Consider the following 12,400-nt stretch of genomic DNA (forward strand, 5'->3'; position numbering starts at 1 on the left):
AAGTTCCCGTCTGTCGTGTTAGACTCTTCATCGCGTGTCTGGTGATCGTTTGCTGTCCATTTTTATTTATGTGGAGGCACTGGACACTGGTTTGAAGCTGTCTGTGCATGAGCAAGTTGACAAGCTCTGTCTCTTGGCAACTGGTGGTCTTACCGTAGGCTGACTTCCTCTCTTTAGAAGTCCCCTTTCTCCCTGGTTTTGGTAATTGTAGATTTCTTTTCTTAGACTGGATAGTTTCTCCAGAAAAGTCTTCCAATATCCTACTTGGCCAGAGCTCTAGGAGCCCAGCAAGGGAAGGGGCTGTGGGTCTCTCCATTCAGAGTGTGCACTTTCATTCCATCCTTTCTTTCCGTATGGTGCCTCCTCCTGGTCACTATGCCTAGCGTCCCGGAGTCCAGCCATTCTAAGGTTTAACCTTTGCGAAGAGCAAACCTGAAGTGGAAAGAGAGACTGTTGACGAGCTTTGTGGATGAGGAAGGATCTGGAGGTTTACTTGCAACATCTTGCAAGCAGTCCTCCAGTTTTCAGTGCCACCTCCACACTGCCCTCTCCATCCAGCTCCTGCTTTAGATGTATCTGTGGCTGAACTTGCACTTTCCTCAGGTGCTGTGCCCCATATTGGCTTCCTTCTTCCTGATAGTTCTGTCTGTAGGCATTTTAAGTTTTGTCTGTCCCTGCTTTGAAAATTCACTCATCATTGGCCCATCTACTTTCCATTTTCCAAAATTTTTTCCATGAAGTTTTTCTTCTTGCACTCGCTTTCTTCTTGTGAGTTTCTTTCTGCCTCTTGCTTACTGTTACTTAGTGGAGTTTTGGAGGGAATGGAGTTAAGCACAAGATTTTAATCTACCACACACAACTGAAAATCTCAATTAACTTTTGAGATTTGGTTTTTCAGTTTAGATACATGGTTGTCTGGTCCATTAAAGAAGAATTAATTTGGTATTCTAGGATGGATTCCATTTACTGTACTTCTCAGTTTCATTCAGAAATTGTTACTCTCACTGTCAAGATGAACTAGGTGTTACCCTTTCTTGATTTGAGTACATAATAGGAAAAAGGGTCCATTATCTCTAAGGTATAAATTCCAAGTCTGACATCAAACCCAGTCACAAGAATAACATACGATTTCCAACATTACAAAGAAATGACTTCCATCCCTGGGGTTTTCCACGGCTGTGATTCCAGTTGGGTCAGTATTTCTTAGATTTCCTGGTAGTTTGACTTGAGTTGTGTCCAAGCTGGAAAAACATTCTTTTCTAAGAACCGTTCTATCCAGTGGTCCCAGTTGTATTCTGCGGGATACTGAGTTTCCATGAGGCATCTCTATAGATTCTGTAGAAGAATGTCGGGCCATGACATTCTTCTCCATTCCTAGGATAAAATCACTCGGAGTATCTCTTGCAAAATGTAGAAGGTTTTCTAATGTGCCAAAAACTTACATTATTGAACATGTAAATACCACAGCTGAATCAGGACCAAAAATGATCTCTCTTTCAACTTTTCCTTAAATTTTATTAGTACTCCAATTTTAACAGTAACAACTGGTTTTCTAAATAATGTGTAATATATTCCTAAGGTATATCAAAGATTACTGTACATTTGCAGTGGGCCGTATTCAACCATTATAAAGCAAAGGGGAAGTCACTTCAGATTTTCGAAGTTTTGTGTCCTGCAGGGTTTGAACGAATGTGGGGGAATCTGATCAGATTCCCAATCTAGATTTTACACAATCTTTTTTTAAAAAAACGATGTTTACCTTCACGTGGTAGAATTAAGATTTTTCTGCTTTCAGAGGCCTCATGTTTTTTGTTGATAAATCAAAATTGAGAGTATGGAGAGGTTCTGAGAGGAAACGTTTCTATTTGAGGGTTCCTGTTTTCATCGTGATAGGTGAAGAGCACTGGGATCTGTTTTGTGCTAAAGCTTACTAGAAGTGTCGCTGCCTCTGAGCAACAAGCAGGAAGTACTTCTGTCCTTAAAACCAAAAATAGATGCTCTTTCTCATTATCGTAACTCAAAAGGTAATCTTTTTTAATGAGGTGGGCGCATCCCTTGTGGTTTTCACAGATTTAATGATCAGCTTATTTAATGCAGAGCTAGGAGAAAAATAGCTCTGGTAATAAAGATAATGGAAATTTTACTGAAAGCTAAAATAACAGTAACTTTTTCTTTCTGCAAATCTTTTCACCTCTTCTTTTGTTATTTTTGGTGCTCCTTAAAGGGATTCACCTGTGTTATTTTAACGTGTTGGTACATTTCCACATTTCTCACTGTATTTTCACTTCAACAGATCATCACGAGGGGAGAAAAAATTATTTGTAAGATTTAGATGTGTTAGGATTTAGGTATACCATGTATAGTCTAATTTGCTTTAGACAACTCTGCAAAGTGTTGTGTGTTAATGTGTTGGCAGTTGGAAGAAGAAAAATTGCTTCTTTGCTGATTTTGGAAAGTTCTACCTGTGTTTTGGAAAGTGGAGCAAGGGAAAATAAAGAGGAGAAAGTAGAAGTAATTTAAGGGGAATAAGGTCAAGTACATGAAAGTGCCTTGTAAACTGTTAAGTAACAAAGATGTTTACTATTTTTACAAGAGTTTCACTTAAAGTGAGAAAAAGAACCCACAAAGATTCAATAAAGAAAAATAGGAAAAAGAGAAAAGGAAGAACTTGGATAGGAAAAAGTTACGGAAGGAACAAAGTGGAAATATCATAAAGGGGGCGTTTTACCTGCGAGTTTCTTTATCTGAAAATGCAGTAGTACCGCTTGTGTTTCCTATTTAAGCAGTTAAATTAAAAACATTTGGTTTATTAACCAAAGGGAAAGTTCTGTTGAAAATAATTTGGGAAAAGAATCTTATGTGAGGTGATGAGGGTTGGATGGAAACCGTTAGGGCGGACGACTTTCTCAGCTCTGAATAAAGATCTCTGTGTCATAGGAGGTTATGTACCATGCTTCCAGTTAATTCAGGTTTAATTGACATTTGTTGATGTCGTCTGAGCCTTTCATTTTGTTCTCATTCATACCTTTGCAAGGTGAGTATCCTTAACTCATTTTACGGGTCAGGCATAGAAGGCTAATTGACTTGCCCACAGCCACTTACTTAGCCAGTGGCAGAGCCCTGCCTTCTCCACGTTTTTGCATTTATTCCCACATTTCCACAGATACTTCACATCAGAGCAATTGATTCTGTGTTTCTGGATATTTAGCCTGTTGGATTTCTCTAAAAGAAGTCCTTGTGAAGTAACAGTGGTCCTTTACAGCTGACACCCCCAGGGCATGATTTAGGCTTGGTTGTATTTGAACTGAATGACTTCAAATGAATCCTACTTAAGGAATACTATGTGACTTCTCTAAGAACCAAGGAATAAACAAAAAAGACTTCTCACTTGCTTAAGTATGGATTCAGAGTCCGTGTACTGGGCCCTTCAGACCTTATCGGGAGCTTGGTATTTTAAGTTCAGTTCTCTTGCACTTTTTAATTTTATTTGGTTTCCAAAATCATAGCTGACTTGAAGAAGGGAAAGGTTGGTGCTCTGACAGCGAGACTCAACTCTTGAGGGTAAGGGAGAGGAGATAACCAAACTATGAAAGACAGACAAAATATTTCCCAAAGCGTAGCGATCAGTGGCCTTTTTGTGGAGGAGCAAAGAGCACTCTGTGCCTTGGAAGGTTGTCTTGCCGCTGGCTTTTATAGGTGGGTTTAGTCCGGTTACCAGCAGCACACACATAAAGCCAATCTTGTACTCTCCCTCTATTCCATCGATTTATCTTCTACTCAGATCTTGATTCTTCTTGGCTCTATACTTGGATCTGTAACTCCGGATTTCACCTTTGGCTCTCCAAAGTCCATGTGTATCTGTGCTTCCCTTGGTGTTTGAACTTCAGCAATCTTTTCCTTTTGATTCTCCGTGTTCTGTTTCTTTGGTAGGAACTCTGCACCTAGCTCTTGTCATGGTGGTATAAACTCAGCTTCAGCCTAGCATCTACTGGGCCAGCTCCTTTTTCTCACAGTAAGTGTTTTCATGTTCCAACAGAGCAAGGTAATTGATAGTCATATTGATGATCCTGTGTCATGAAACAAAGATTAATCATATTCTGGATTGGAAGGCTACTTTTTAGAAAAAAAAAAATTAATCCAGTATGGTTGAAATTAAACCCATTTTACTACTTAGATGGGTAGTCCTTCAACTATTAGGAAAATCTTGATCATTCTCAATATCTTACTCCTTAAGTTTTCTAAAAAGCAAAAATTATACAGTATTTAACTGCAGAGTGATGCAGAGAATTATAATTTAATGAGTTATAGAATATATTATTTTTGAAGAGCATAACCCACTTTTTTAGTAGCTTTCACCAGCTTTCATATCCAAAAAAATGTTGCATTAAACAAAGCCTTTTTTTCTTTTTAACGTTTTGTTTACACATTTGTATTTTGGGTCAATAGCAGCAAATACTTAAGTAGAGATATTGTGATATCATAAAATAGTTGGAAAGGGATATAGTAGAACAAGTAGTTGTTGACATGAAATGTTTGTTTTGGAGAGAATTCTTGGCATTTTGGCCCTACATCAGCATGATAAGAATTTGTAGGAGAGGAGGGAAGTGTTAATGTATTTGTTGAGGCTTAATGTCCTTGTAGAACATTTATGTTAGTGAATATATTATGGTAGTACCATAAATATAGTAATTAAAAAGTTGCACACTAAATGCTTTGTGGGCTGGCATAAATATTCCTTTCCTCCCCTTGATGGCTTGCATTCAAGTGAATAGTGTATTGTTCATCTTGGTCTCTGAGCATTCTTAATCGAGAATGGAAAGAAGGATGGCATTCTCAAAGATTTGTTTCCTTCTTGAGATATTGCTAATCAGATGGGCAGAAATAGATTTGATGTATTCAGGACTGAGTTATTTTTTAACAGTTCAGAAAAATGTCACATAGTACATACTGCTACTACTACTACAAACAACCACCACCACCCACTATTCCTCGCTTTTGGAAACTTTATCATTAAAGTCGTTTCCAGACAATACCAGTGTGCTGCTGTGTAACGTGTAAAATGTGTTCAATATGATCAGTGATACCTCAGAACTTATGTGTTATAAAAGAAGTGAAATGATGAGTAATATAAATGTATATTAGGACAAAAACATAAACCTATAACTGAGTGAATTTTCAGACTTTCAAGGAAGTGAGACTTGATTATCTCATTACTATCTACTGCACCAATGGGGTGAACCTGAGCAGGTTGCTGTGTGAATGAGCATCTGGGAGGAGAGGCGCCATGCTGTTAGAGTAATGATGTCCTGTCCTTCACACAGAAGGATAACAAAGAAGGCAGACAGCTGTAAAGTGGGCAATTTCTATTTCTTTGTATGCTCAAAATGTTCGCACCTACCTATTTTCCCATTTAAGAGACATCCTGATTTTCATACTTTCATTAGTTCTGAATCCTCTTACTTAACACGCAATATTTATTTATGAGTTCATAAAGATTTTCTTCTGGGAAGACGAAAGTAAATGAAGTTGAATGTGCATTGCAGCTTGGCTTTGAGTCAATTAGGGTGGGAAAGGAAGGAATAGAAAGACTATTTCTGTTCTCACTGTTTAATTGGCCTCCTTACCTCTTAGTTGTGAGAACTCTTCACGTATGTTTCTGTTTATTGATTTATTCCATATTTATTGACTGCTTGCTGTATGTCCTATACCCTGGGGATACAAAGATGAATGGCCCATTTAGTAGGTGTCAGATGACTTTGGAACCATCTCAATCCTGGCTGACTTCAATGATGATAACATGTTTATTTAGAATTCTAAAATTCTGTCATCTTCCAAAGATGGCCTCGAGATGTTCACATTAACAGAATAGGTAAACTGTGGAGCAGCCTCAGAGTTTTCGAAATCACATAGGCTGCCTGGAGAACATAAAATCTACTTTTTCAAGGTATTTTCCATTGCATTAAATTTTTTCTAATAAACTTTGCTACTTTTGGCATTATTGGAGTGCTTTTCCAAGAACAAGGTCACTCCACCCACTTCCAAATTTGCCAAAACCTGAGGTGGAAGAGTGGGCAGGAGGTTGAAGTGAGGTGACATCGCTGCTGTCTTAAAAGGCATTACACTAAGAAATCTCAGGAGTAGGTGCCCATGCCAACTCCGCTCTCCCCTTCTTCTTGCCTTTACTTTCAAATGTGTGACTCAATTTTCATTAAGTTAGTCGTGCTAGGAGGGATCTTTGAATTGAAGCATCTTAAGAAGGCTTGTAAGATGGTGCGTAGTGGGTTCACTTGATGAAACTGTATGTAAGCCTTTGGAAAGGTTGGCATCCAAAACCTAAGATCATTTGAAGAAGAACGTTCTGAATCTTTTGCTTATATAGTATTTTTTGATATTATTAAGTTCTACTATAGGTGTGCTTCCCTCACAGATGCCCCTTTCCACCTTGATACGTACTGGCATATATGTTTATTTACCTTAAAACAGGGTTGGGCTACGTCAGTTTTGGAGAGCTGCATGCCATAAGCCAAGATTTTCAAGGTCTATATCCTCAAACCGTTTACACGTTACCTCGTTCTCAGCAAAGAGCCTTGCCAACTGTTTTATCTACAATATTGATGTCATTTTGCCTCCAAGATCCCAATGCTATTAGGTGCAGACTTACTATAGCCAGATTTGTCTTTATTCCTGTAATTCTAATATTATTCTAAAACCAGAGGGTTGTAGATTCCCCTTCCTTTTCAAGGTCAGCCCCTTCATCTGTACTCCTGACCCTTTTCCCCCACTCCTTTGGAATCTTATCCCATCCCTACCTCTTCCTTCTCGTACTCTCAAGCTTTCTCTGCGGATTCCTTCACTTTATTGCTGATTCCTTCAACTGTCCATTCTCCTTCCTCTTCTCTTCCACTTCCTCTGTTATCTCTGCCTCCCCCACTTCACTGAAACCACCCTCCATCGGGGTGGCCAGTGACTGCTTGAGTGTCAAATCTAAAGGTATATTTTTCATTTCTTATCCTTATTCATCTCATTGTATCCCATGGTACCTCTCTGCCTTTCTTCCTTGGTCTTTTTCAAAAGATCTTTTTCCTCTGCCGATTCTATCGTTGTTCATGTTCTCTGGGGTTCTGCTTTTAGTACTAATCCTCTAGTCTTCTCTCTCTGCCCGTGTTCCTTCAGTGATGTCACCCACTAACCTAGTTTCTGCAGCTCGCTATGTCATAATCACTTGTAGGTCTTTATGCTTTGCTCAGGTTTCTTCCCCAAGCTTCACACTCAAGTCTATCTGGGTATCCCTACCCAAATCTTCTGTACCTCACTTTCCAGTGCCTCAAAGTAAACCCCTTGTCTTCCTTTTAAACTTATTCATTCTCCTGTATTCTCCACATCAGTTGTCACTCCCGTCCACCCACATGTTGTTAATCACCAAGTTGTTCTCTTAGTGTCTGGATGTTTCCCAAGTACTAATTCTTCTCTCCTTTCCCCTTCCCCACCTACTTCCACTGCCCTAATCCCCACCCTTCCTCTCCTACCTAACACAGACTGGCCTAACTGATCTCCCTGCCTCCACTCTGCCCTGTTTGAATCTATCCAGAGAGAGTAATGCATCTCAAACCCAGCTCTGACCCAGGACAAGTCAGAGTTCTTGAATATGTGCACACGGTTACGATCCGGCTCCAGGCTTCTTTCCTGGCCTCACCCTAGATGAATTACAACATACAGTTTTTTACCTCTGCCTTTTCCATTGTCTTTTCCCCCATTCCCAACTTGGCTAACTCCTATCCAGCCTGAGGACATGCCAGGCATCCCTTTTACTTGGCTGCCTTCCCTGACCTCTCCATTTCTGGGCTGGGTGCCCCTGCTGGACACAAATCTCAGTATTTGCACTCATTTCACTGCCCTTGGGGTCTGTTGTGTGTGTGTCTCCGGCCCCACTAGACTTCACTCTCCTTAAAGGCGGAAACAGTGTCTTATTCATCTTTGCAGTTCTAGTGCCTAGCACAGTGCTTAGCATATAGGAGGTGTTCAATGTGTGTTTTTTAAATGAAAAATTTAATAACGACAAATCAGTTTGATGTCTACAAAACTGGGCAAAAGTGACCTGTGCACAGTAGTTCCCTTTAGGAAGAGATGTGAAGGGGGGCTTCTGAGGTGCAGATAATGTTCTGGGTTTTGATCTGATGTGTTCAGTTTAGGAAAATTTATTGAACTGTCTACTTGTGGTATGTGTACTTTTCTATATTTATGTTGTACGTCAGTGAAAAGTTTTTTAAAAAAAATTGATTTGTCATCTTATCTACCCACAGAAAATTTCTTTTTTTTTTCAAGCTTTTAGAGTTTTTACAGGATATTAGTTCAGATGTCACAACAAAGATCCAGGCTGACGCTATTCCTTGATGTTAAGGAAGAGGGAGATGAAAAAGCATCCGCGAAGAATGGGTGGGATTGTCCAGACTTCTAAAGAGGGCCAGTGAGGCCAGCCCTGATGGATAGACTTGCAGTGACCTGTGCTCTTGTCACACTTATTACAGGGGCCACATGCTAATCGTCAGCGAGCTCTGTGCCTGCTCGCAGTGTCAGGGAGATCTCATCTTGGATGGGACTATGAATAATTCATAAATGTAGTTATCTGGAAATTTGTAGTCATCATTAGCATTTTAATGAAAAAAATGCAGTCATTATCCTAAATCTCTGTTTTGTTTCTGCTTTTTCTTTGGTCTCCCCCAACCCACGCAGCTAACCATCTCAGTCTTTCCTGAGTTCTTGGAGACTGCGAGGCCCCTGCTAATGTGCTGGCTGGTCACTATGGGCAGATGGTACCCAGAGGTTCAGTGTCATCCAGGCAGCTCATGTACGTATGGAATTGGTCTCTCCCATTTTTTCTTTTGATTTTCATTGTAGAATATTGCAGGGTACCCAACTGGTGAGAGTTTATAAGATTTAAATGAGAGTGTTTAGAAATGCAGGAGAATGGATCGCCCTAGGGCAAGTTTTTAATATTGAATGATGAGAAATGTTATCTAAATTAGGATTTTTATAATCCATTGGCCCTATAAGACCGGAAGTATGTTCAGCCATCTCCCTTTTCTATTTTATGCATCCATTCATTTGTAGGTTTTTTAAGCTTTCCTTTTTCATCAGAATATATAACATTTGAAGCAATAGCAATGCCATAAATTAGAAACGTTTCTCACTGATTGTCTTAATTCTTTGAATAAAAAAATTCACGGACCCAGAAGGAAAGGTCCTTTGGGTATGTCATTACTGAAAATGTGTTAGGGAGAGAGTCCCTGATTCTTTTTCCAATCATGGTCTTTTGGGAATGGCTATCATTGCAGCCTTTTCCCATGTCTCTACCCCTGATCAATTTAGGAGAAAAATGGTTGTTGCCCGTTTAATGATCTCTCTCATTTCTGTAAAGGAGAGTTTGTCTCAAACTTATTTTTTGCTCCCTTTAGTCTTTCAGCCTCAGGCCAGCTGTTTAGATATTTATTTGTTTCATTACTTCCCTTTGGACCTCTGGAATTTTGGCTTCAAATCAGGGGTGTGTTTGGGGTAATTCCCCAGAGTGCCTTTGCTCCCATATACTTTCCATAGTGATGTTTATTCATATTCACCTTTAAGGCCCATTTCTTTCTACGTTCCAGTTTGTTCTTCATAGAAAAGTTAAAACCACTCTCAAGCCCTCATCTAGACAATTGCTTCTAAAATAAGCCAGATCGTTGGAAGCAGCAGCGGAAAGGAGAGCTGACAACAGTGGGGATTCAGACCAACTGCCAGCGTTAAAGCCGACAGGGGAGGGATCAACAGCTTTTACACATACACTTTAGTATCCTCCAAGGCCGTTGCTACATTATTCTAAAATCAGCAATTTTCGTAGTGAACATCTTCAGAAGAATTTTCCCCTTGTATTATCGTAAAACAGAGGTTGGCAAACTATGGTCTCTGGGCCAAATCCAGCCCATGCCTCTTTTGTAGGAGCTAACAATGGTTTTTCATATTTTTAAATGGTTATATAAATACCCACATAATCTCTATTTTACCTCTTGGCCCTCAGAGCCTTGAGAATCTACCATGTGGCCTGTTAAGAAAAAAATTGCTTATCTCTGCTGTAGGAGAAAGTTGGAGGGCGTGTACTATGATTGAACCGTATGAAATGGTTAATATTTAACCATTTTTGACTTGCAAAAATGCTAATTTTGTATGGTTGAATCTAATATATTTTGAGGAAATTCTTATGTCAAAATGGTTAAAATTTTAGTTTGGGTTGTTGGAGTGGAAGAAGTAGATTTACTTGGAAAATTCACAAATGTGGACCTGTTCATTTTTCACCCTCTTGGTGAATGATTCATCGTACCTGTCCTCTCCAGAGCTTCCTACAGGGCTCTGAGCTGCTAAGTCCTGCGGTGTCAGATAGTAGAAAGGAAGCGCGTCTTTTTCACTTGGCTTGTTTCTTACCAGGGCTCTCGAGGAGAAAACTGTCTTCTTGTCTTCACTTTCCTGGGTGCCAGGAACGTGCTAGCCATCCCCAGAGGCCTCTGCTGAGCCTGTCACTTGTGCTTTTTTTCTGGTAGGAAGGAGGGTGAGTGGCTGTCTTTTCCAGTGGTCACACTTGATGGTCCCTTGACCTGCAGCATGTCTGCATAACACGTTCTTTGACCCGTCCTTTCCTGGAACTAGAATGTGGTTCTCACCCTTTTGTGCTCTCCATCTCTCTTTTTCAGTATCGTTGATCCCTTGGTCCAACTCATTAAAACTATCATTTATTTTATGTGGTTTGTTTTCCGTTGTCCCCGCTCCCCTTTGTCCCTCCCTTCTCCTGATTATTAAATAGATTTGTTTGTTGAAACCTCCAGCTCACATTCTTTAGTGGTAGGAAGTATTAACCTCAACTGCTCTGTCTCCTGTCACCTGAGGCAAGAAATCTAAGATGACTTGGAGCCTCCGGCCTGACCCAGGTCTGAACGGGCCGTGCTGTTCCCTGGAGAAGGGGAACTATTTCAGGGGAAAAGAATTCTCTGGAGTTTATAATTTTGTCATTAAGTGTGGTCAGAACGATTAGTGAAGGGTTGGTAATACATACTGCACTGTTCTGAATTGTTTTTGAGGTTCACATGGCAAATTGGCATTTTAGATTTCCTTTCTTTCTGTTTTGGGATTGCTGTTTTTGCCTTTCAAGGCTATCTGCTTTTAGGACGTGATGCTGTTTGGTGGTATGTGGAATGGCATCCATCGAGCACCAAAATAAGAAATTAATAGCTAGAGCTGACCTCTCTTGACTTTTCCTACAAATATTTGTGCTTGTGTTAGGACTGGAGTTTTAAAATTATCCTAGGAGTTGCTCGTAAGATTGCATCCTTATTTATTCGTGTTTTCACCCCTCTGTTCCTTTGCATGACTGTAGCCACTGCTCTACCTCCAGCCATCAGGATCCGGACTGATGCAGTAGTCTCCTGACCTCTGGCCTGCAGTCTGTCTCCCTGCAGATCTGGCTTGTGCATAGCGGCCAAGTTAATCTAACAGAGGAAGCCTAGCTCCAGTCACGTCACTTCCCTGTGGAGAATGCTTAGTGCCTCCCCACCAGTCTAGAAGGTCACCCTGACCTTTGAGTCGTCTGTATTTTCTTTCATTCCTCCTTATTTTAATACCCATTACTCATGGTAAATAATTGTTACTGTCGTCGTTAGCAGTATTATTACTCCTCAGTAGATACCTCATGCTAGCCTAAGTGGGCTGCTCCTGCGAAGATCCACCCCTTGCCTTTGGTCCCTGTGCCTTGTTCCTGCCCTTCTCTGGAATGTGGATCCACCTTTTGACAATCTGCTAAGACCCTGCCCTCTGCCCCAGGAAGCTTCCCTTCCCTGCTGTCCCAGCTGGAAGCACGTGCTCCTGTAGCTCTGACATCTCCCTCCTGAAGCTTGTGTCCCAAATCACTCTCTATATTTTGGCATGTGTGTATACTTGGTCTGAACTTCCACACTAAACTCTCTTTCGTTTCCCTCCTCTCCTCTGTCTGAGGACAGAGCTTTATGTATAGTAGATGCTCAAATATTTGCGGGATCATCTTGGCTTAGGGATGGGACTGGATGATAACTGTCCTCAGGAAGCCCCTGTAAAGCGTTTGCAGAAGCACTTGGCGGAGCCTGTGCAGACCAAGGCCACGGGGGCGTAATCAGGGCCTCCAGGGCAGCCGGTGTTCGGCTCCCCCGCCCCTGGTTCCCCTCCCGCCTTTCCTTCCTTCTCACTCCGGGGTGGGCGCTGTTTCCTTCCTTTCTGCACTTGAGAAATTGCCATTTAAAAAGTTTAAACATATGATTATTTCTTTTGGCCTTCCCTCCCTGACTTCCCTGCTTTCGCTGATGGGAGGCCTTGGTTTTGTTTGTGGTTCTACTCCGTGCCACAGACT

At 40.9% G+C, this 12,400-nt stretch overlaps 1 protein-coding gene across 14 annotated transcripts in view; it reads left to right on the forward strand.

The window, feature by feature from the left end:
• APBB2 (amyloid beta precursor protein binding family B member 2) overlaps positions 1 to 12,400 on the forward strand; it is a 361,605-nt gene that overhangs the window by 122,206 nt on the left and 226,999 nt on the right. For 9 of the 14 annotated variants that reach the window (XM_070505982.1, XM_044767731.2, XM_070505986.1 and 6 more), the window contains one exon: positions 8,731 to 8,845. The exons of the other annotated variants lie outside the window; for them this stretch is intronic. The gene's annotated coding sequence lies outside the window, so the exon portion shown is untranslated. The remainder of the gene's footprint in view (positions 1 to 8,730; positions 8,846 to 12,400) is intronic. 14 annotated transcript variants of the gene reach the window in all.

This window comes from Equus asinus, chromosome 3 (genome assembly GCF_041296235.1).
Source record: "Equus asinus isolate D_3611 breed Donkey chromosome 3, EquAss-T2T_v2, whole genome shotgun sequence".
Lineage (NCBI taxonomy): Eukaryota > Metazoa > Chordata > Mammalia > Perissodactyla > Equidae > Equus > Equus asinus.